Below are 22051 nucleotides of genomic sequence, written 5' to 3'. Positions count from 1 at the left end.
CAAAAACAGACAAACTCCCCCAAACACAAACAAAAACTTAGCTGGGCATGGTGGCATGTGCCTGTAGTGCCACCTACTTGGGAGGCTGAGATGGGAGGATCACCTGAGTCTAGGGAGGCTGAGGCCACAGTGAGCTGTGATCACGCCACTGGTCGACAGAGTGAGGCCCTGTCTCCAAAAAAAAAAAAAAGAGACATGAGTAGTTATAGAGCTCAGCCAAAGTCACTGTGATTATCACACTGAGCACTTATAGCTGTGTGGTCCAGTCCACTTGCTCCTAATGTTCTCTTGCTCTAAAGACTTTATTTCCCTGCCTCTGAGCCTTGAGTGACCTCCTATTGAACCTTCACTGTTCTTCTTCTTAGGGTAGGATAAGGAAGGCATTTCTCTGACTTCCGGTTTTCATAAGACCCTCTCCCCAGGGTCTTTCCTCCTTTGTGAATTCAATCTTTCTCTGAATTTACTCTCTCTGAAACCTGTTAAATAAAGCAACATGGAGTGAAATAAATGATCAGCTACTTTATTGTTCCCTTTTCTTCATTTTCATACATTGTAACAAGGTTTATTCTAAATTGAATGAAATGTATCATTCATATTACATAGTGTATTATAGTAAGTTATATTAAAAGATGTCTGCGGGTCTTTAGTAAAAAATGTAACTCATGATTCTATTATTATTTTGAGGATGCAACATGTTGTTCAAATTTACTATGCATTGTCTGGGAAATTTTAGGACCTATTTAGGACTATGTGATTAGTTCTGATGAAGTGAGGTTGATGCTTGGTTACAATTGATTACAATGATTTTGGTTTTGTGTGGATTTTTCAAAACTAGCTACCTCTGGGAGATTTTTGTCCTACTATCTGACGAGGGAGATAATATTAAGATTTATTAGAGCCAAAAGTATTTTACGTCTACTGAAAACAACAAAGATAAAAATAAAACCTCTCATATGGTTAAAAAGGTTGCCAAATCCCTTGCTGTGCACTTCACATGGGTAAAGTAGTCTGACTATTATATTCATATTTATTTAATCATGGAGAACTGCCATGGTGAATAAACTAGCACTCTTATCAGGAACTTATTCTATTTATTACCATATTATAGACTTAAATAAATAAAATTAACATGATTTGGCCATAGGCTTTTAGTATCCAGAGGAAAGTTCTATATGTATGAGTTGAAAACAAAATCATTTACACTATGTGGAAAGGTATCAGAAGAAAAATTCTAAATGGAAAACCAACATAGGAGAATTAATAAAAAGACTCTACAATTCCATAACACGAGACATAGAGAAAAGGTAGAAAAAATACCTATTGAGAAAGAGCATAGTATAGACTGTGCAGGGATGGGTGAGTCTCACTTTTTAACTTCACGTTGACACGTTTATATTTGGCAAATTTCTAAGATCATGCGGAAACTAAAAAAGAAGATTAGCAAGGATAAAAATAATATATTAACTTTACTATCCAGTATAATGTGACTAAAATAATATTATTTCATGATTCTACATATAAAATTAAAAGTAGAAGACTGAAATGCCTGGCATTTGGAAGATATTAAGATTTGGGGCACATCAAAAGTATGTAAATTCTTATTCCTTCTCATTGCTTTTGATGATGGTAAGAAAGTGTTAAGAAGTATTCCTTTCCAGTGGTTTGCAATGCTGCATTTTGCATCATCTGCATTTGTTTTCTTAGAGTCTGAGCTTTCATTTTAGTTGGTTGATGTCATTTTTTCTGAGTCTTTATTACATTAAGAATATATTTATTCCTCAGAATGAGGCACTAAAATAGTGTATTAACATTTTTAAAGATGGTCAAATTTGCAAACTACTCAGAAAGATTTACTTTATGAATAGCATAGTTCAGTTTTAAGTACACTGGAGGAAGTGGGTAGAAAAGCAATGCCTTTCATTCTCCCCTTCCAGCTGCAATTACACCAGCAAATAGGATGATAATTCAGTCATGCTAATCCAGTCCAAAAATATTTCCATTTCTTTTAAGAGTGAGACCTTGAGGTCCACTTGAATTCTTGTACTGCCTCTTCTTCCCAGTGCCTTTTTAAATTTTGGCAACTTTTTGCAATTAGGTAATGGAAGCACAATTCCTGTTCAGAAAAGTACTCTACAAGGAGCCAAATTCAGACATTATAAAGTAAACATAACAACTCTACCTTAAGAAATGATTCCATCATTAAAATAAATACTGACAATTCACAAATAGCAATGGGAAATGGGTTATTGAGATCTGAATACTGTCCATTTCAGTAGGAAAAATATATACAACTGGGTTGAAGTTAAGTGATAAACTCTTACTAAAGATTAACAATTGCTCATTCAATATGCCTTATGTATACTGTTCTATCTTTTTACAGCTTTCTGGATCAAATGTCAATAAATGATACCAGTACCCCAACCTTCCTACTTTAAGAAGGCAAGCAGAGAGATACATTTGAGTGTGAATCCTGACTCTAACCTGGTAGCTACACCGATAGCCTTGGGAAATTTGTCCCATTTAAAATAGAAATAATGACCCTTGCCTTCCAAGATTGTTTTTAGGGATATAGAGAATATATGTAAAATGTCTAGTACAGTACTAGGCACCCAGGAGGAGCTCATTACACAGTGATTAAACTTGAGAAGAGAGCCCTTCTTGTAAATTCGTGCTCTAAATTTGGTTTGGTGGCATGCTGGACTTCCATCACCTGCTACATGACAGGCCTGAACAAGTGCAGAACATCATGGGATTTCAGACCCGATAGCACCGAAGTAGTGTCCAAGAACCTGAACCTGTTTGACTGCTCTGAACAGTGTACATAGTCAATTCACTTAAAAAAAACCAAACCCCAAAAAACAAAAACTTCATTTCAGTTTTTGATACCTAAACCTAATTTCATGAAATGTTGATTTTTTTTTTTTTTAAGCTTATTGTTTTGGTCTTATAGAGACAAAGTCCAGTCACAGCACTTCTGTTGGGCTGAAAGCATGCACTTAGGTAAACACAGAATGTTTGCAATATGACAATATTGGGTTAAATATTTGGGCTATTCTTTTAATGTGAGCTTTTTCGTGGCACAGTCAGGGTAACTGGAAAGAGTCATTTGATTGAGAGGATTCCTGAGGGTTCATTTAGAATTATTGAGTCACTGAAGTTCAGGCTGGAAGAAATCTTGTGGTCCTATCCACCTGCTTCCCGGAACGACAACCCACTCCTTTGAAAAAAACCTAAAATGTATCCTGTCCCTCAAGAGCTGCCAAAAAGAGAGTTCTGAAGTTTTAAACAATCATGAGGGATGCTTACATATTGTGCCTAATTATAGGTCTTCCCACATCTAAATGAAGCAAAAACTTATTTCCATTTTCAATGAAAAGTCTTATTTTCAATGAAATAAGTCTTAGTTTGTGAAATAAGTTCCAGTTTTATTTTATCTCCTGTGATTTTCTTTTTCTTCTTTTCCAGCTGAGAACTTTCATTTATTTATTTTTTTTTTCAATCATTCTTTAACAAATATTTCATTGGTAGCTACTATGTGCCAAGCCCTGGCTGAGTAAAATTTTGGTAAATATGGAGAGGAGCAAAGGACAGACTTTGACTTGTAGAATATAGAGTCTTATAGGGGAGAAAGGCATGTAAAAACAATTAAAATATGATAAGTACTATAATAAAACTATGAAAAAAATCTATAAGAATTCTACAACTCCAAACCACTTAAGGCACTTCTTTTTTAAAAATTTCACATTCATGTTATTTAATTCTGAACATACAAAGGAGAAAGCAAACAATGACCTTCCTGGTGATTTTTCTCTCTGTGCTTTGGGCACTTCATACAGAAGATAATGATTCTCTCTTCTTCTTTTCTACACTTCACGGTGTATTTCACACTTAATGTCAGTGAGTTCTTCCCTCTGCAACCTAAATCCCTTATTCAAAAGGGAAAGTAGGGAGGGAGCTCATGCTCGCTGAGTGCTAAACACTGTCACCCAGGCTGGAGTGCAGTGGCACAATCTTGGCTCACTGCAGCCTTGACCACCCAGGGCTCAAGTCATTCTGCCACCTCAGTCTCCCGAGTAGCTGGGATTACAGGCATGCACCACCAGGCCCGGCTAATTCTTTTTGTTTTTTGGTAGAGACAAGGTTTCACCATATTGCCCAAGGTCGTCTTAAACTCCTACCCTCAAGTGATCCTCCTGCCTTGGCCTCCGAAAGTGCTGGTATTACAGGCATGACCCCACCGAACCTGGCTGGCACTTCTAATTATTTCACAGTTGGTGGAGATGGAGATCTTCGGATTTGTATAAAAGGCCTTCCTACATTTGAAAGTTAAATTCAATAGTTTCCCTTTCTTATTCCAAAGAAAACTGCAACTAATTATGTGAGACTCAATCCATCTCAGAGAGGCAGCAGAGCCTCATGGTGAAGAGAAGTGGCTCTGGAGTCCAACACCCTGGTTGCATATCACACTTTGCTGCTTGCTAGTCATGTGATGACTCTTAGTCTTCTCATCTCCAAAATGAGAATAGTGATAACACTTTTTTCACAGGGCTGTTGTGAAATGAAAGGTGATAACAAATGTAATATACTTAGCACAAGCCTTAATATAGAAGCCCTTCATACACATGAGCTAATATTAGTCTCGTATCTGTCCTCAGTCTTAAGATATCTCCGAGAAGTGGTGAAAATCTCGCTTAGTGACTTGTTTCAGGGACCCAACCAGGAAATTATTTGGGTCTAACCCAAAGCACCACCTGCTTTGGTAATTGAAGACAGTCTTCCTGGGTTTCAGTCTTTGAGGAAATAGAGAGCAGCTGGTCTTTCATATTCTTATGACTTTTATTAAGCCACACTTCATAGTTTTTGTTTCTAGACTAAATATACTCCCCACTCAAACTCTTTCTATCTCCTTTAAACTTTCTTCATAAATCTTTTTTTTTAAATCCCTCCCTCCAAAATCTTTCAGTCTTTTTTGGACCTATGGAACAAGGCCACTGGTGTGAAAATTTTACGGATGGAAAATACAAGAGCTTTTTCTTAGAAAATAAGTAGGGTCCATACTTGCTGACCTAGAATTACTGGAAAATCTCAACCGAGATGGTTGAAGTAACAGTTGCTAATGAAGTAACTCAGGAATGGAAGTTTTTGTGTATATTAAAAATACACCCCAATCCATATTTATGTATCTTTCAACTGCAGTAATTAATCTTGTTAATGTGTTTTTCTTACTCTCCCAAATAGAGATTCTGACTTGGTCACTGCCATGCCAGAAACAGATTGAACCTTTTCTACAAATAAAAACCAATTTGCAAAAAGAGTAGAAGAGTTCTGACAATGCCTGTGGAGATAATTTATCTCATCTCTTTCGTTTGACAGATGAGGCAAGCAAACTTAGAGAGGTTAAATGACTTGTTCAAGGTCATACACCAAGTTAGTGAAAGAGTGAAGTATTTTGACTTCCATTGCAAGACTCTTTATTTGATATTAAGAACTGTCTCTCCTGTTGATGATTTCAATAGGCCACTATTGATGAATGAAATGCAATTATCTAACAATGACTGGAAACTCTATTATAGAAGGACAGAGGGAGACTTTCCACAACTTATTGAATAGATATATTTTTTCCATTTTCTGGGGATTGTAGAGAGCAAAGAGTAATAAGACCCTATAAAGAGAACATAGGTGTGAAGGGTTTTGCTTCCTTGTTCTCTGTTCTTTTCTTTGCTACTATACAAATGCCACTTCTCATGTGTCCAGCTTCCATCTGGATTGAACGCAAAAAGAGAAGTCAGTAGTAATATTATTTCATATTCTTAAACTGATCTTCCTAGGCTTTGACAATTACCTAATGAGTATTTTCAAGCACATCTTGGACTTGGAAGATTGCAACCTTGGCTCAGAAAGAAACAATCTTATTCTTCAGGCTATTTTTCTCAAGCTCCGAAAGCTTTAGTGAAATAATGCACATATGGTGCTCATCTCAGATGACTGCTAGAAGTTGCCGAGTTCTTTATCCATAAGAGATAGCTATGTGGATAGAGTGAGTATATGTGTCAATATTTATATGGATAATGATCTGTGCTTTTCATCCCTCAATATATAAGACAATTTAATTTCTAGTGGGAGAAAGAAAAATCTGAACATATTTTTAAGTACAAGATAATAAAATGAATCCTAAGGAGTTGGTTTTTGAATAAATTGTCTTATATTCCCAATGTGAAAAATACTAATACATTTTTGCTATTTTACTACTATCTTTCCCAATGACTTCACCTCAGCAACATTAGTAACTATTTTTGTAACTATTAGTAACACCTCAACAACAATAGTAACTATTTTTGTGGAGAAAAAACCATTCTGTCATGGATTTTTTTTTTATAGCACACATAAGGGAGTCTTGAGAGGCATCATAGTGCAGAAAATGACAACAACAACAACAAATGACAACAACAACAAGCAACCCAGAAAAATGCAGATCTACGCTACCATCTGGGAGAACTTCTAGATGCCCAATGTGCTCACATTTCCTGGCCTCAAACCTTCTCTTCAGCTGAGCACAATGCTGGCAACATATCCTTCTGGTGAATTCACCTCCCCTTCCATATTCACCATTGTCTTTCCTTTCTAAAGGTCTCCCCTGGGCCAAGGAAGAAAATATCCCAGGCGCTTTTATTACATGTTGCATTGTGTCCAAGTCAGCATGGCCAAGCAGTGGTTGAGAAACAAACGAGCAGTTGTTTGAGAATAATCATTGGCCAATGACTCAGTCCCCAACATTTCAGACAAGTTGTTTTGGGAATTGTATGGCCTCAAGCAGGGAAAAGGCAGACTTGCTCACCCACATGTTAAAGGGTCGAAAGCAAGGAAGATGGTAATTTGTTCCCCTGTTTAAATGTGTTCCACCCACTCACAGCCACAAGTGGGAGTGAAGGATGGGCTTTTGACCTAAAGGTGGAGCCATACTGGTCCCCCTCATTTCCTTGTAGGGATGTTGGGGAGACCAGTGAGATCATGTCTATAAAGTGGATTGACTGGAATGTGCTCATGTTGTCCAATGTGAATTATGCTAGTAAGATTTTCTTTAATTTTTCTTTTCTTTTCTCACAGTCACAAACCATTGGCAACCTGTGTTGATTTTCCCATGTCCTTACATTCAAGTCCCTCTGCCAGCACACTCTGGGTAATTCATTTTTGGTTTTGTGTAAGTGGCCAAGTCCTAGCTCTTTGTCCTGTGAAGCCTTCCCATAGACAGCTGAAGCTGTTCTGAGTGAGGAACTGTATGGAAAAGTCTGGAGGAGTAAAAAGAGGATTTCAAGTTGGCCCTGAAGTCTAGCAAATTCATCATAAATTCACACATTATTTGAGTACTTTCCACCTTGCCTGACATAGTATTCAGAAGTTCTCTATTAGTTCAAAATTGCTTCCCTAAACACTTTGTATATTTTCGCTATAAGATGTTCTGCATTAAGAAGCTATCTGATTTCATGGAAGATTATCCCTTTAACAGACTTTGGACTATCATATATTAATTTATCCTTATTTTGTACTCTCCCTGTAAATAAAATCAATTTAAAACCAAGGCTTCTGTGGAACGTTTCCTGAAGGCCATTCCTATTATCTGGTGTTAGGTAATGACTGGTGAATTTTCAAATAGCTGTGATATTTTGCATTTGAGAAATCTAGAAGCTAACAGATGAGAGCAAGAATAAGAAAGATTTGGACATTGATTACTAAATGATTATTAAAAATGAGTTATACTTACTTATTGATTTTGGTTGTATTTTCAAGCACCTGTCACATCAAATTGTAACTCTTAAAACAGTCTTTTCTTGATGTTCATTCTTTAAATTCCTTTGCATACACCTGCTAAAATTGACGTGATTATATATATAATTGATGTGTTTATATATAATTATATATATATAGGTTACATATATATAATTTCTTTCTCTCTCTCTTTCTTTTTGTACAGACAGGGTTTTGCCATGTTGCCCAGGTTGATCTCAAACTCTTGGGCTTAAGAGTTTGAGCCCAAAGCTTGCCTTGGCCTCCCAAAGTGGTGGCATTACAGGTGTGAGCCACTGCACCCAGCCTAAAATTGATGTTTTAATTGCTATTGTAAATGGTATCTTTCAAAAAGTTTCATTTTTCTATTTGTTTATTGCTTATATAGAGAAGTTAATGGATTTTTGAATATTGATCTTATGTCCATGGGCTAGATAAATGCAGTTATTAATTCTAACAATAAATAATGAAAATTATATTTTTCCTTTCCAGTGCCAATTCCTTATGCCTTTTATTTCTCTTTCTTACCTTAATATACATAATAGGACCTCTAGTATAATTTGAATAACAGTGGTGATAATGGGCATTCTTATCTTCTTCCAAAAGTTGTAATTAACTATAATGTTTGCTGCAGAACTTTTGTATTCACTCTGTCATATTTAGGAAGTCTCTTTGGTTTGCTAAGCACTTTTTGTCATGAATGTGTATTAAATGTTATCAAACAATTTTTCTGAATCTGTTGAATTTATGTTGTGATTTTCTCTTTTTTATTAATGTGGTAAATTACATTGGTTGATTTTTGAATCATAAACCATTCTTGTAGTCCTGGAAGAAAGCCTACCTGATCATTTTGCAACCATGAATCTGCTATTTTCCTTTTTTGTAATGTTCTTGCCAGGTTTTGGGATCAAGATTATGCTGTGCTAATAAATAAGAGGAAAATATCTGCTATCACTTTTTATTATTATTTTGGAATGTTGTGTGAAATTGGTGTTATTTCATGTTTAAATTCACTGGTGAAACTACCTGGATGTGGAATTTTCTTTATAAGAAGGTTTAAAAAAAATATTTAATTTTTAAAAATAATATAAGACTTCATATTTTCCATTTCTTTCTGTGTAGTTTGCTAATAATTTCACACAAATTGTCATATTTATAGGCATAAAGTGTTTTATAATATATTTTAATGATCTTTTAAATGTCAGATGATAGTTTACAATGCTATTAATATTATTCCTGTATGCAATGATAATACTGAGTATGATTATTCACTCTTTTAAGTTCACCAAGACATTTCAAATAGATTATCACTTTTACTTATGCCATTGAAGAGATGAAATAATGCTGATATGAATCACACACTCTTTTTTATCTCTATGACTTCAAATGCTCACACTAATGTGTGAGTATTTATTAAGCCCTAGACGGGGTCAAAATTCTACTTATGTTTGTGTCTGAAGGCTTATGGGTTGGGTGAACTGAGGCACACCACCAATATCTAATTAAAATTTGAAATATTACTTTTCAGTTGTCTTTCATTTTTGAGATGATTTCAAGGGTGAGTTGGTGAATGTGTGAACTCTCTGGATGAAGAGGATGATGTTCAGTGGAGATAGTAAGGGAAGTTAAAAACTAAAAAATATCTGGTGTCAGACATTTTAACTTCAAGCAGTGTAGCTTAGTAATTCTGTCACAAAATTGAGTATCTTTGGCTTCATTAGCAATCTGCTGGATGATTTTTACAAGTAACCAAATTAACTTATAGTACATTTTTCCAGTAGATGAAGTAGAGTTAATATGGTTTTCCCTTTATTGCATCACTGGCACTCATAACAAATAACAAAATATTGTATATAGTGCTTTATGCCTCAGAAAACATCCAGAAAGAAGGTCCTAACTTATAAAATTGTTAGAGGCACTCCTAATCTATAACAATTTTTCTCATGGCCAAAAATAAGGCAGGAAAGATAGCCATTGGAAGAGATCTCTGAGGGAGCTTCAAAATATTAGTTTATTATGGCTCTAGCTTTCTATGTCATACCCACCAAAACAGTCATGCCAACCCAACTGTGAAGCTTCACATGGAGCTATGTGAGAAACTGATGCTAGAAGCACACAGTTTCTCAGATTATGGATGAAATGAGAAAATCAGAAATAACCAAACCAGAGGGCTTATCTCTAGTTATTCCTAGACTGCCTTAGTTAGACATAGTGAATTTCAAGTTGGAAGGAACTGCAGAGGTCATTGAATCTCGTTCCCTAGTATCCCCCGAAAGAAAACTGAACACCCAAAGATTAGATGATATGTTTAGTGGAGAAACTAATGCTATGGGTGTGTCTTGTTTTAAGGAAAACTATATTTCAAAATTCTAATTGTGAAAAATAGATAAAAAGTATCACTATTACTTTATCATTATTCAATAAATCAATCTCTGTAGCATTCATTAAGTAGCAAATACCCAATACACTTAATAAATGATCCAACTTCAAATATTTGATTTTCATGCAGAGTTTCAGCAACACAGTTGTTGAGGAAAGCAATGTATGCTGATATTCTTTCTGTGCCTGGCCATTGTGAGCTCAATTACATTCCTGGGTGTTTGCCAGGGACAATTTCTAGCATTTTTTCCAGGTGGTGAGGTATGTGAGTGTTGTTGCTTTTACTGAACAAAATGTAGAGCCTGAGCTGCATAGCCAGAATAGAGAGTCAAGTCATGATCTGGGGCTGAAAGACTTTTCATGTGTGAGGCAGTGGCAGGATATTGCTTTCCTTCTTGTCAGCCACACCTTCAAGGCTTTTTTTTTTTTTAAAGGAGACAATACACTTTATCTCAAAGGTATATTAAAAATGGAGCAGAAGTTGGGTGGAGTAGAAATACCGCAGTCCAAAACATTTACCTCCTAGTTGACAGGGTGGAGTGAGCAAGGCATTCCTTGCCAAGCATGTTTATCTTGGCCCATAGGTCCACCAGCGAGGTATGAAGGCACACTCTGGCCACAAAGCTGAAAGGTTCTTATGTTACCTCAACTCCCTCCATTCCGGAGAGATTTCCTATAAATAGTCTCAACGACGGTATTGATTGAAAAAAGGAAGGGTTTTTGAATTCATAATTTTCAAAGCACCCATTCATGAAAAAGCAAGAGATCATAAAAGTTGAGAGCATAGGATTGTTTCTTTCCACATGCCTTGAAAATTTCCCATAATTCATGAAATAATTGGGCTAGGTTATGGAGATGTCTGTGCAAAAAGACCTCATGAAAATTTGAAATATAATATGTAACATGTATTGGGAACTATTCTAAATGCATTATGTGTAATGACTTATTTAGCCCTTTTTATAACCTTATGTGGTAGGCACTATTATTAACATCATCATCATTATTATTCAGATATGAAAACTGGGGTACACCGAGGTTAAAAAGCTTCCCCATGTCACACAATCAGTAATAAGTGGCTGAATTCAAATCCAGGCAGTCTGACTCCAGAACTGGGAATCGAATCTTAATACCTATGCTCTGCTACCTCTATTAAAATGGCACATAAAATGATATTTTAAAAGAAATCCCCCAAAACTAATAATTTTCTTAGAATCAGAGTGAAAGGCAGGAAAATAAAATAATAAAAAACAAGAAAAAGAATTTCCTCCCCAAAATATTGTTCTTCAAAATTTACTTTTATATAAATGTTAAAGACTAATACTGTTTAATGCAGTGAATAACAAAATCATATTATTCACATCAAAGGCAAGAAACTGTTTTAATATATAAAGAGGTAGAGAATGATTTAGACAAACTCATGAGTGGTAGTCCCATAATGGATTTTGAAAGGAAGCACAATGTCCCTAATATCTGAGTCTGAAAAGTCTTTTGAGTCTTCTTAGCCAGAAAATTCAAGGACTTTTACTCTTGATCAAGGAGGGCAACCAAGCCCCTCTCCCTCACATTTTGGCATCAAAGTAAGTGATACTGAGGTATGTGTTGCCCATTCACTAATCACATGTAGTGATTTTGATAAAATTATGACCTTGTATTAGTTTTACTTACAAAGCATTTCTTAATTGTTAAAAAAAAAAAGTCCAAAAAAATGAGAGTCAACATGTCTAAATCGTATGTCTAAAGTTCTTTGTACACTTGTGGTATATATTTGGAAATAGTCTGTCCAATTCATGAAGGGAGCTAGAAAATCTGGTTCAGAGACAGTCCTGGGATGTAGCATGGGGATATGGATTGGAAACAGATGATCTTCCCTGGGCCATCGGTGGAGAGACCCTTGCAGAAATTGAAAGTCTAAATCTGAGCTGCTCATGGGATCTTAATCATAACCCAAGCAGTGCACGAACACAAGTCTAAGGTAAAAATTGTCTGGAACTGGTGAAATGTATAGAACTCCACAAAAGAAAATGGAAAACTACTCCAAAAGGATACTCCAAAACTATTCCAAAAGGAATCTCCACATCTTATGGAATAATCAGCATACAGGTGGGAGGCAACTCTCTGAAGATAAGCTCATAGACCAAAATTATAAAGTATTAGCGGAGACTCTCTGCATAAGGAAGTTAGTTAATGCAACAAATGGAAGAATTCTATTAGATAAATTAAATTATTGATAGCATAATTATCTTTAAAAGACTTAAAATGTGTTAAGAATGATCAATGATAATAGAATGATCAATGATAATAGAATGAATACAGTTTATGAGAAAACAAAGGCACACTGAAAAAAGCATTTTTTAAAAAAAGAACCAATATAAATTCTAGAAATAAAATATATTTATTAAAAAGAAAATGTGTTATTAAAATTTTTTAAAAACTTCAAGAGTTGAATTAAAGCTAGATAAGCTCACTACATAAGGAAAGCACTCAGAATGTAATCCGATAAGATAAAAAGATGGAAAATACAAAAGAGGTTAGAAAAATATGGAAGATAGCTATGAGTAGTTCAAATTGATATGGAAGTACCAAAGTACGAACCAAAGTAATAGTTTTTTCTTCCCAAGAAAAGAAGAAATGATGTTGCCTACATATAAGAAATTAAGATATTGAAACAGAGAACAGGTTTTCTTCCTTTCTTTTCTCTCTCTCTCTCTCTCTCTCAATCCTTTCTTTCTTTCTTTCTTTTTTTTTTTTTTTTTTTTTTTTTTTTTGACGGAGTCTCGCTCTATCACCCAGACTGGAGTGCAGTGGCCAGATCTGAGCTCACTGCAAGCTCCACCTCCCGGGTTCCCGCCATTCTCCTGCCTCAGCCTCCGGAGTGCAGTGGCCATATCTCAGCTCACTGCAAGCTCCACCTCTCGGGTTCCCGCCATTCTCCTGCCTCAGCCTCCGGAGTAGCTGGAACTACAGGCGCCGTCACCGCGCCGGCTAATTTTTTGTAGTTTTAGTAGAAACGGGGCTTCACCGTGTTAGCCAGGATGGTCTCCATCTCCTGACCTCATGATCCACCCGCCTCGGCCTCCCAAAGTGCTGGGATTACAGGCTTGAGCCACCGCGCCCGGCCAGGTATTGTACCTCTCTTTTCGATAGCTTTTCTGAAAACAAAGACGTTAATTAATTCTTACTGCTCTGAGCTGTGGAAACTTCCTATGGATGAGTTTTGTGTTTGCCTCTATGGAGCCCTTCAGGTTTCACCAGTTCTAGATTTCTTGTGTCTGTTCTCTGTTAAAAGCTCTCAGGCTCTCAAGTGGTTAACTCAACATAATTCAATTAGTGTGTTCTATAGAAGACAATAAAATTGAATAAAGTTTCCAAACACTTGCTTTTTTCTCTTGTAGCAGGTTGGGTATATTCTAGATAATTGAATACTTGCTTCTCTCAAAATTTGATATCTAGTTTGAGTTATTCTATAATGAACATGGGGGTGCAGATATCTTGACATACTGATCTCATTCTCGTTGGATATATACACCCAGTGGTAGATTACTAGGTCATATGGTAGGTCTATTTTAATTATGTGAAGAACCTTCCTACTGTTTCCCATAATGGCTGTACCAATTTACATTCCCACCAACAATGTACAGTGGTTCCCTTTTCTCCACATCCTTCGCAACACTTGTTATGTGGAGTATAAAAAAGTCAAACTCATACAAACAGAGTAAAATAGTGGTTTATGGGGTAGGCAGTGGGGGACTGGGAAGATGTTGGTGAAAAGACACACCATTTCAGTTAGACAGGAGAAATAAGTACAAGGGATCTATTGTACATCATAATGACTACAGTTAACGTATTGTATACTTGAAGATTACTGAGAGTAGATTTTAAGTGTTCTCCACAAAGAATATGAGGTAATGCATATGTTAAGTAGCTTGATTTGGTTATTCCACAATGTATGTTAATATCAAAACATCATGTTGGAAACCACAAGTATATATAACTTTTTATCAGTTAAAAAAAACTGATGTACATATCAAGAGCTTTAAGTTTTCTACCTTAGACCATCCTCTCATCAAAGACATTAAATAATGCTTTTGAGCCTTGCCACATCTGAAGAATGATCTTCTCTACAATCCTCTCAATGTTTTGAAATCACATAATCTTAATTATTACTTGTATTTTTCATATTTGTTTTAATAATTTTATTCCTATTCCTTTGAGATCATCTTCCTTCCCATTAGTTCATGCTCCATATTCTTTAAAAAATTTTTTTCCTTGAGGATTTTGATGCTGTTGTAGATTTAGAGAGAATTTGCAGAAAGGAATTATACCTTTAAATGCCATCCCCCCCACACACACACGCACGCACAAACACACACACACACAAACACACACACCCCAGATGAGCCTGAATGTGCTACAAATGGGGAAGGAAAGAAGGCAAACAATCCACTATCTCAAAAGGCAGTGAATGGGGGTACCTTAAACCGGCCACAGGTATATATGTGGAATCTAAAAAAGTTGAACTCATACCAGTAGAGACTAGAATAATAGTTAGCAGGGGCTGAGGGTATGGGGAGGGAGGAAATGAGTGCTTGTTGATCAAAGGGCACAAAACATCAGACAGGAGGAAGAGGTTTTGAGATTAACTGTACAGCAGGTTGACTATTTTCAATAACAATGTGTTATATAGTTCAAAATAACTAAGAGAGCAAAGTTCACATATCTCACCACAAAAAATGACAACTAAATGAAGGGGATGGGTATGTTAATTATTTTGATTTAATCATTCCACGTTGTATTCATATATCAAAAAATCACATTGTACCCCATAAATGTTTACAATTATGACTTATCAATCAAAACTAATATTAATAAGAAGAAAAAAAGTATCTTTACAGACTCAAAGACTCACCAGCTTTCTCTCCAAAAAACTGGTTCCAAGTGTGTTTACTCATCAACCTAGCAAAGGATGACTAAATTTGACTATTATTAGGTCTGACTTCACATGAATGGAAGAATCCTGAATGTATAGTTCTATTCAATGTATTTCATGCAAACATACTTGAGATGAAAAAAGAGATATGGCCGTTACTACTCAAATTCATTTTTGGCTAAAAAACTTCCCATAATGGTTCTTACTTAAAAATATTTTTCTTTTTAGTGATTACTGCTCGTGTCAGTTTGATGTTACCTTGTTTTTACCTCATTGCAAAATAAACTCTTTAGCTAAATACAAGAATATGTATATATTTCACACCAAGGCAAAAATGTGGAAGTAGATGTGAATCTATGAATATAAAAACTGTCTCTTCCTTGGGTCCTGGAGGTGATGTATTACATGTTTTTGAGTCAGAAATTGTACAGAATTTTGGAGCTCAGGAAGGCTCTGGAAAACATTTTTTCCACTGGAATGAAGTGAGAGAACTAGTTGTAAAAATTTCATCATTACTCTATGCATCTATAAAGCACTTTCTCACCTCTGAGCCCACCCCTCAAAGAGCAGGGATCACACCATGGCAATTAGATATTAGAACTGAAATATAAACTTTGTTTCTTTTCCATCAGGTTCTGGTTGTAACACAGTTTCCCTCTGTCTATCTCGTTAGCAGTTGTAACTTTATCTCTCCTATCTTTCTTAAAGAGATAGAGGTTGACTTAAATGGTTATTATGTGGGATATGGAAGTGGAATTCCATTTCTAGTACTACAAAGGCATTTCATTCATTCATTCATTTATTCATCATTTATGGAAGATATATCATTTGCCAGACCTATTAGCTCTGAGCCTTGGTTTCTCCCTTTATAGTCTTTAACTCTAAAATTTGCTGATTCTAAGCAAACATAATTCTTCTCAGTTATCTCAGTTAATGGATATTATGCCATTCCAATTTAACTGCAGACATTAACAATGCTCTGCTTTTTAATGACTCAATGCATTTACAGACCCTGCTCCTGTCTGGAATGACCTTCATTTTTTCACTGATCTGATGAGTTTTCATTGTTTAAAATTGAACTCAAATGACAACCTCCTCAGTCTGGTTTAGAGCATATCTCCTGTCTTTCTACTGTTCCTGTGCTTTTATCTTTCACAGCATTTATCATGTTTTACTATAAAATTATGTGGCAGATAAATTCTAACATATCCCCCAACTGTCCCTTTGTCCCTGCCTCTCTCTATATATACTGTTGTTGTTTTTGTTTTGTTTTGAGACAGGGTCTTACTCTGTTGCTCAGACTGGAGTGTAGTGTCATGGTCTTAGCTCACTGCAGCCTTGACCTCTTGAGCTCAAGCAATCCTCCCACCTCAGCCTCCTGAGTAGCTGGGACCACAGGTGCAGTCCACCACACTTGCTAATTTTTAAATTTTTGGTCGGTATTCGGTCTCATTTATTGCCCAGGCTCATCTCAAACTCCTGACCTCAAGTAATCCTCCTACTTCAGCCTACCAAAATGCTGGGATTTCAGTTATGAGCCACCAGCCTCCGTCTTGTTAGAAGATTCTCTCTGTTGCCATTTTGACTTGCATGCTTTGATGAAGAAAGCAGCCATACTGGGGAGGCCCATGTGGCAAGCAATCGAGGGTGGCCTTCAGACAACAACCAGCAAGAAACTGAGGACCTCAGTCCTACAGACCACAAAGAACTGAATCCTACCAACAACCATATGGGCTTGAAGGTGAATCTTTCTCCAGTTGAACTTTCAGATGATACCTCAGCTTCAGTAACACCTTGGATTGCAGCCTTGTGAATCTGGACCCTGAAGCAGAGGATCCAGTTAAGCTATGCCCAACTCCTGACCTATTAAAGCTATGATAAAATAAATGTGTATTGTTTTATGCTGTTAAGTTTGTAAGTAATGTGTTATGCAGTAATTTGCTTGTCAGTTTGTTTATTTTACTCTCCCTTAGGTTCTAACTTCTTTAGACCTGACACCCTGTCTTATTCATCATCAACAGAAACTAATACTGTGCCTGGCATATTACTATACAGCTGCTTATTAAATGTTTTCTGAACAGTATGGTAGTAAAAGTAAGTTCACTGGATTTGCAGAAAAGAAATCATCTGCCACCAACTTCATAAACTTCTTTTCATTCAAGTTCTGAGCCTCAGGTTTTTTATGTGAAAAATTAGAGTTAGACTGAATTAGAGCTCACCTCAGCTCTAGTAGTTTCCATATCTCAGTTTTTCTCCTTAAAAGTAAATATTAATGATACATGTGAAATGGTATTATGTTTTGTAGATGACTTGATCTTTGATATGTTTCTATGTTCTTTCTAAGTCTGGTATATTTTTAAGTCTGACGTGTAAAAAGTAGTTATGGAAAGAATAGTTTATTTTTGACTTGTAAAAATGATGACTTTACTTAAAAGAAATCCCCAGAGGATTAAATAATGAAAACACAAAAGTTGGAATAAACTTATGAAAAATTGAAATCATTTTTAAAAAGGGCATTTGATGACATGTAGCATGACATTTAACAGCTTTCCTAATTAAATGGACTGAAAACCTGATAACACAGTTTTAGTCAGGAATTTCTCTTTCCACACTGACAGGAAACATTTGTTTTGTTTTAGCCAGACAGTTTTTAAAAATGCTATTTATAATAGCATTGCCAAAGTTTAAAAAAAAAACTCATTTCTACTTTTTAAAAATTTGCTGTGTTATCGTTTCAAATATTTCTTCCCTTTTACTGAATGCTTAGCTGATAGGAAAATCATTATTAACTCAAATACTGATGGACATTTTTCACATTCTGGTCCAGCACATATGGAGAAAACAGTTCTTATTAAGATTATTAGATACTTTTTAATGAAATCAGTGTATCTGTCAGTTGGAGGTAATTTCTTATGCATTATTTCTCCAAGGAGATAAAAACCTAGGCAGAGATGATACTGAATATTTGCTATTTAAAAGAAGAGTAGATGAGGAAGTGCACTTGTTCTTCTTTTATGTAAGACTTGAGCTACCCATCTGCCCATTTATGGACATTTTATTTCTTCTATTTTTAATCTGTGAAAACAGACAACCACTGAAACACTAATTACAAGAAGGAATTAACATTCTTCGTGCTGTCTCAACACAATACTTCTGTATCTTCCCTTAAGTGCATCCTGTCCTATTATGTCCTGTCTTAGGAAAGGAATAGGAAAAAATCATCAAATTCACTCTAAAGTACTGACAATACATCAGAATAGAAGACAGCCACATCAGACAGAGAAAAATTCTTCCTCCTAATAGTAAGCTACAGATAATCTTCTAAGGAAAACTGTACAATTTGTATCTGAGGGAATCTCTAACATACCCAACAACAACAAAACCCCACTTGTTTAGGTAGAGTATTTTTGAGTCTCCTAAGGCCAAAGAAAAATCTTCCTGGTATTTCTTTTATCTCCATCACTCACAACACAAAAGTGCTGTGAAGATTAAGGTATACTATTTTTTATTATGTATGGAACTAGCAATCAGAAATGCTTAATGATGCCTCTTACAAGCAAATAAAATAGTTCCATGGCTCAAAACAAGGAACCCAGAGGAATAGTTTAGGAAGCTCAGAGCTCATCTGATAGGAAATTGTAGGAGTTAAGAACTAGGGTTTGGAACTAAATAAATGAGGGTTTGGATTCAGGTTCTGTCATTGACTAGCCAAACCACATGCCGTGCAAGTTACTTAACCTTCCTGAATCTGTTTCTTTATGTACAAAATGCAGATTATAATTCTTTTCATATATATATAATGAATACAAAATAAAATAATAACATATAATGAATGCTCTCCACAGAACATGCTGCAGAATAAATAATAGATGGATAATAAATTATCCTGGTCCTGCATTGATAGAAAAGTAAAATAAAGACTAGAGTTTAAGGCTTGCCAAATGTCATGTATTTAGTTTGAGAACTTGTGGTGGAGCAAAGAGAATGTCTTCCATAAACTTGAAAGTTCATTACACAAATATTTTTCTACTTAGTTCCTATAGCATTTCTTTGAGAAAAGAAGATATTACCCCTTAATACTGAGGGAACAAAGGAAGGACAGAGAGGGAAGTGGGTTGTATAAGCATATGAGACAAATTTCAACAGAAAGTGGAAACCAACAAAATTAGCTTAATCCATTCTCCACCACCTTAACTTTCCACACTAGTCTAAATTTTTGTTCCCTGAATGTATATTACAGATACATGTGTCTAATGTGTTTGAGGAGGATCCAAAAATGTTGGTGAAACTGTGAATGTGAAAGCAAAACCATATCAACTATCCCACTTTATCTGAGTGTGGCAGAAAGACAAATCAGTGACAAAGCCCATGATATGAATCAAATCTCAAGAAGGAGGATTATGCACCATATGTTCTGCTTCGGTATTCTGATGGCATTCGATGCCAGGAGCTAATGAGACATTTTGAAGCTCAAGGAGTTCAAGGAACTTGCAGCAAGCAGAGATGAAACACTGTCTCATTATCAAATAGTTTCGTTTTTAATTTTCTTCTAAGTATGGATTTAATTTTTAAAATATTGCCCCTGTTATTTCCTCACATGGGGGATTTTTTGATGATTAGAGCAGCTGGGAAGCCATCCAGCCAAGAACCTTGTGAAGGTTCAGAGTGGGGTTTAGATATTCATGCAGTGGTCTGAAGTCTCTAAGATTTCATCAGGATTCAGGACATGACACCTACAAGTTTCTTCCAGAAGATTTCAGATGGAAGCCTGGAATTTCTGATCAACATCTCAGGCACCTACTGCTCTATCAAGAATTAATTCAGGCTGGGCGCAGTGGCTCACCCCTGTAATCCCAGCACTTTGGGAGGCCGAGGCAGGCAGATCTCTTGAGGTCAGGAGTTCGAGACCAGCCTGGCCAACATGGAGAAAACCCATCTCTAGTTAAAAAAAAAAAAAAAAATAGCTAAGTGTGGCAGCGGGCACCTGTAATCCCAGCTACTTGGGAGGCTGAGGCAGGAGAATTGCTTGAACCTGGGAGGTGGAGGTTGCAGTGAGCCGAGATTGTGCCATTGCACTCCAACCTGGGCAAAAAGAGCGAAACTGTCTCAAAAAAAAAAAAAAAAAAGAATTAATTCAACAAGTATTTATGAACTGTCTCCCTCACTGCTTCCAAAACAAGGCACTATGCTAACCCCTGAGAGAGGTGTGAATCTACAAGGCAATATTTTATGTGGCATAAGTAACTGGATGCTGATGGGACATTTCCTGTTGCACTGAAATTGGTGTGTATGGTCCTAGTTGAAAACAGAAAGGTGGTCAAGTCTAAAAACATTCATCAATCGCTCCTCACACCCAAAGGTAGATGTACTAAGAGACCTCAGAAGAACCAGCCCTATGGAAAAGAAGCCTAACACTTTCCCTGTCTTCCATGTTATCTGAGAAAGGACATTAAAATGGGGGAAAGCTGGAGACTAAAACCATCTGCCTGTAGAGAAGTCAGCGATCATGGTAGCAGCTTTTCTGTGAGAGGGAGGAGATGGTGAGTGCTTTCTACTTCCCAAAGCCAAGTGAGAGGCTGGGAGTAGAGAGACGAGCAGCTCCAAGAAGCTCTCTTGTCAGAGTTGAGAGGCTGGGAGTAGAGAGGCGAGCAGCTCCAAGAAGCTCTCTTGTGAGAGTTGAGAATATATGCAAGGAGGAGAGAGCCTGGCACCTGCTCCTTGGACTTCCAATCTGAGAAATGGCAACACAGAAGAGGATGAGGGAGCATGGAGAAGCTCACACCCCACTTTTGGATGTGACGAGGATGTGTGAGTTTCTTCGGAGTCAAGTGGACTTTAGAGATGGTAGCTGGACTGAAATTTTCAGGAGAGAGCGAGAAGCTGCAGGTAGACCCTGGCATCCGAAGGAGGGTGGAAGCTAAGTTTCCGCTTCAAGGAAAAATGCTGTGGAGGGGCGCGCTCCTTCCCTTCGTTCCCTCCAGCATTCTCCAAAGAACTCCCACTTATGTCCCGGAGAGAAGCAGCACTGGGGCTGGATGGCCATGCATAAATATTTGACAGCCAGTTGATACTACGCAATGAAGATGCTTCAGTCAATGGAAAAAGCAGGTTGAAGATAGCGGGTTGAATACAAATTTTAAAAAGCTCATCCATTTCTTCTTTCTCATCCCATCCCCAAACACTTGAGGACCTAGGTCTCCACACAGGGAAGTGGGAAGAGGGATGTCAGAGTCGGGACATGCCCAGCATCCACAACAGGGCACTGAGCTGGGAGGAGGAGTGAAAGAGCAGGGTACAAACATAGCTGTTGGTGGGAGAGAAGAAAGATTTGCATTGAATCTGAGGTTGAAGTTTTAAACAGTATTGAACCTTTAATTGCTGAAAGTGACCACGAAGTTATAGAATCTATCTAAGATGTCACTAAAGGACAGCAAAAGATGGCTTAATAGAGCCAGTCTGAAAGCTGTGATTGGAGAAAAATATCTTGTTGCATTGATTCATTCAACAAATAGTAGTTGAGGGCCCAAGTTGTGCCTGGCATTGCTCCAGGCCTTGGGGAACCAGCAAGCAGGGAACAAAAACGAAGTCCCTGCTCTTGAGAGCTTATATTCGAGTGAGGAAAGACCAACACTGAACAACAAACAATTGTATCGTTGCACAGTGGATTCTGTGTAACCACATCCTTTCTATGATGGGAGAATGTACTTAGAAATTCTACTTTGGTCCCATGGATAGACTCAATGCTAACATTGATGTTATACACACTGAGTATTTGGTAATTAGGGGTAGGCCTTTTGTGTTGGAACTCCTTCCCAACCCCCAAATCAATGAATTGTGGGGGAGTGTCCATTGTGTGCAGGAAACTGTGGTAGGGGAGTTTATAGAATTGGGACAGGACATAATTTGATAGAACTCATAGTTTAAATCAAAGATGGTATGTGTTAAAAAACAACTTACATTAAT

General features: G+C 36.7%; 1 protein-coding gene across 3 annotated transcripts in view; it reads right to left on the bottom strand.

Annotated features, from left to right (window-relative positions):
• Positions 1 to 22051, bottom strand: part of COL8A1 (collagen, type VIII, alpha 1) — a 153838-nt gene that overhangs the window by 105732 nt on the left and 26055 nt on the right. Inside the window, exon 2 of one of the 3 annotated variants that reach the window (XM_011962500.1) lies at positions 9304 to 9365. The exons of the other annotated variants lie outside the window; for them this stretch is intronic. The gene's annotated coding sequence lies outside the window, so the exon portion shown is untranslated. The remainder of the gene's footprint in view (positions 1 to 9303; positions 9366 to 22051) is intronic. 3 annotated transcript variants of the gene reach the window in all.

Source organism: Colobus angolensis, unplaced genomic scaffold (genome assembly GCF_000951035.1).
Source record: "Colobus angolensis palliatus isolate OR3802 unplaced genomic scaffold, Cang.pa_1.0 Scaffold592, whole genome shotgun sequence".
NCBI classification, from domain to species: Eukaryota; Metazoa; Chordata; class Mammalia; order Primates; family Cercopithecidae; genus Colobus; species Colobus angolensis.
The sequence above is the reverse complement of the archived record's forward strand: the minus strand, read 5'-3'. Positions and strand labels throughout refer to the sequence as shown.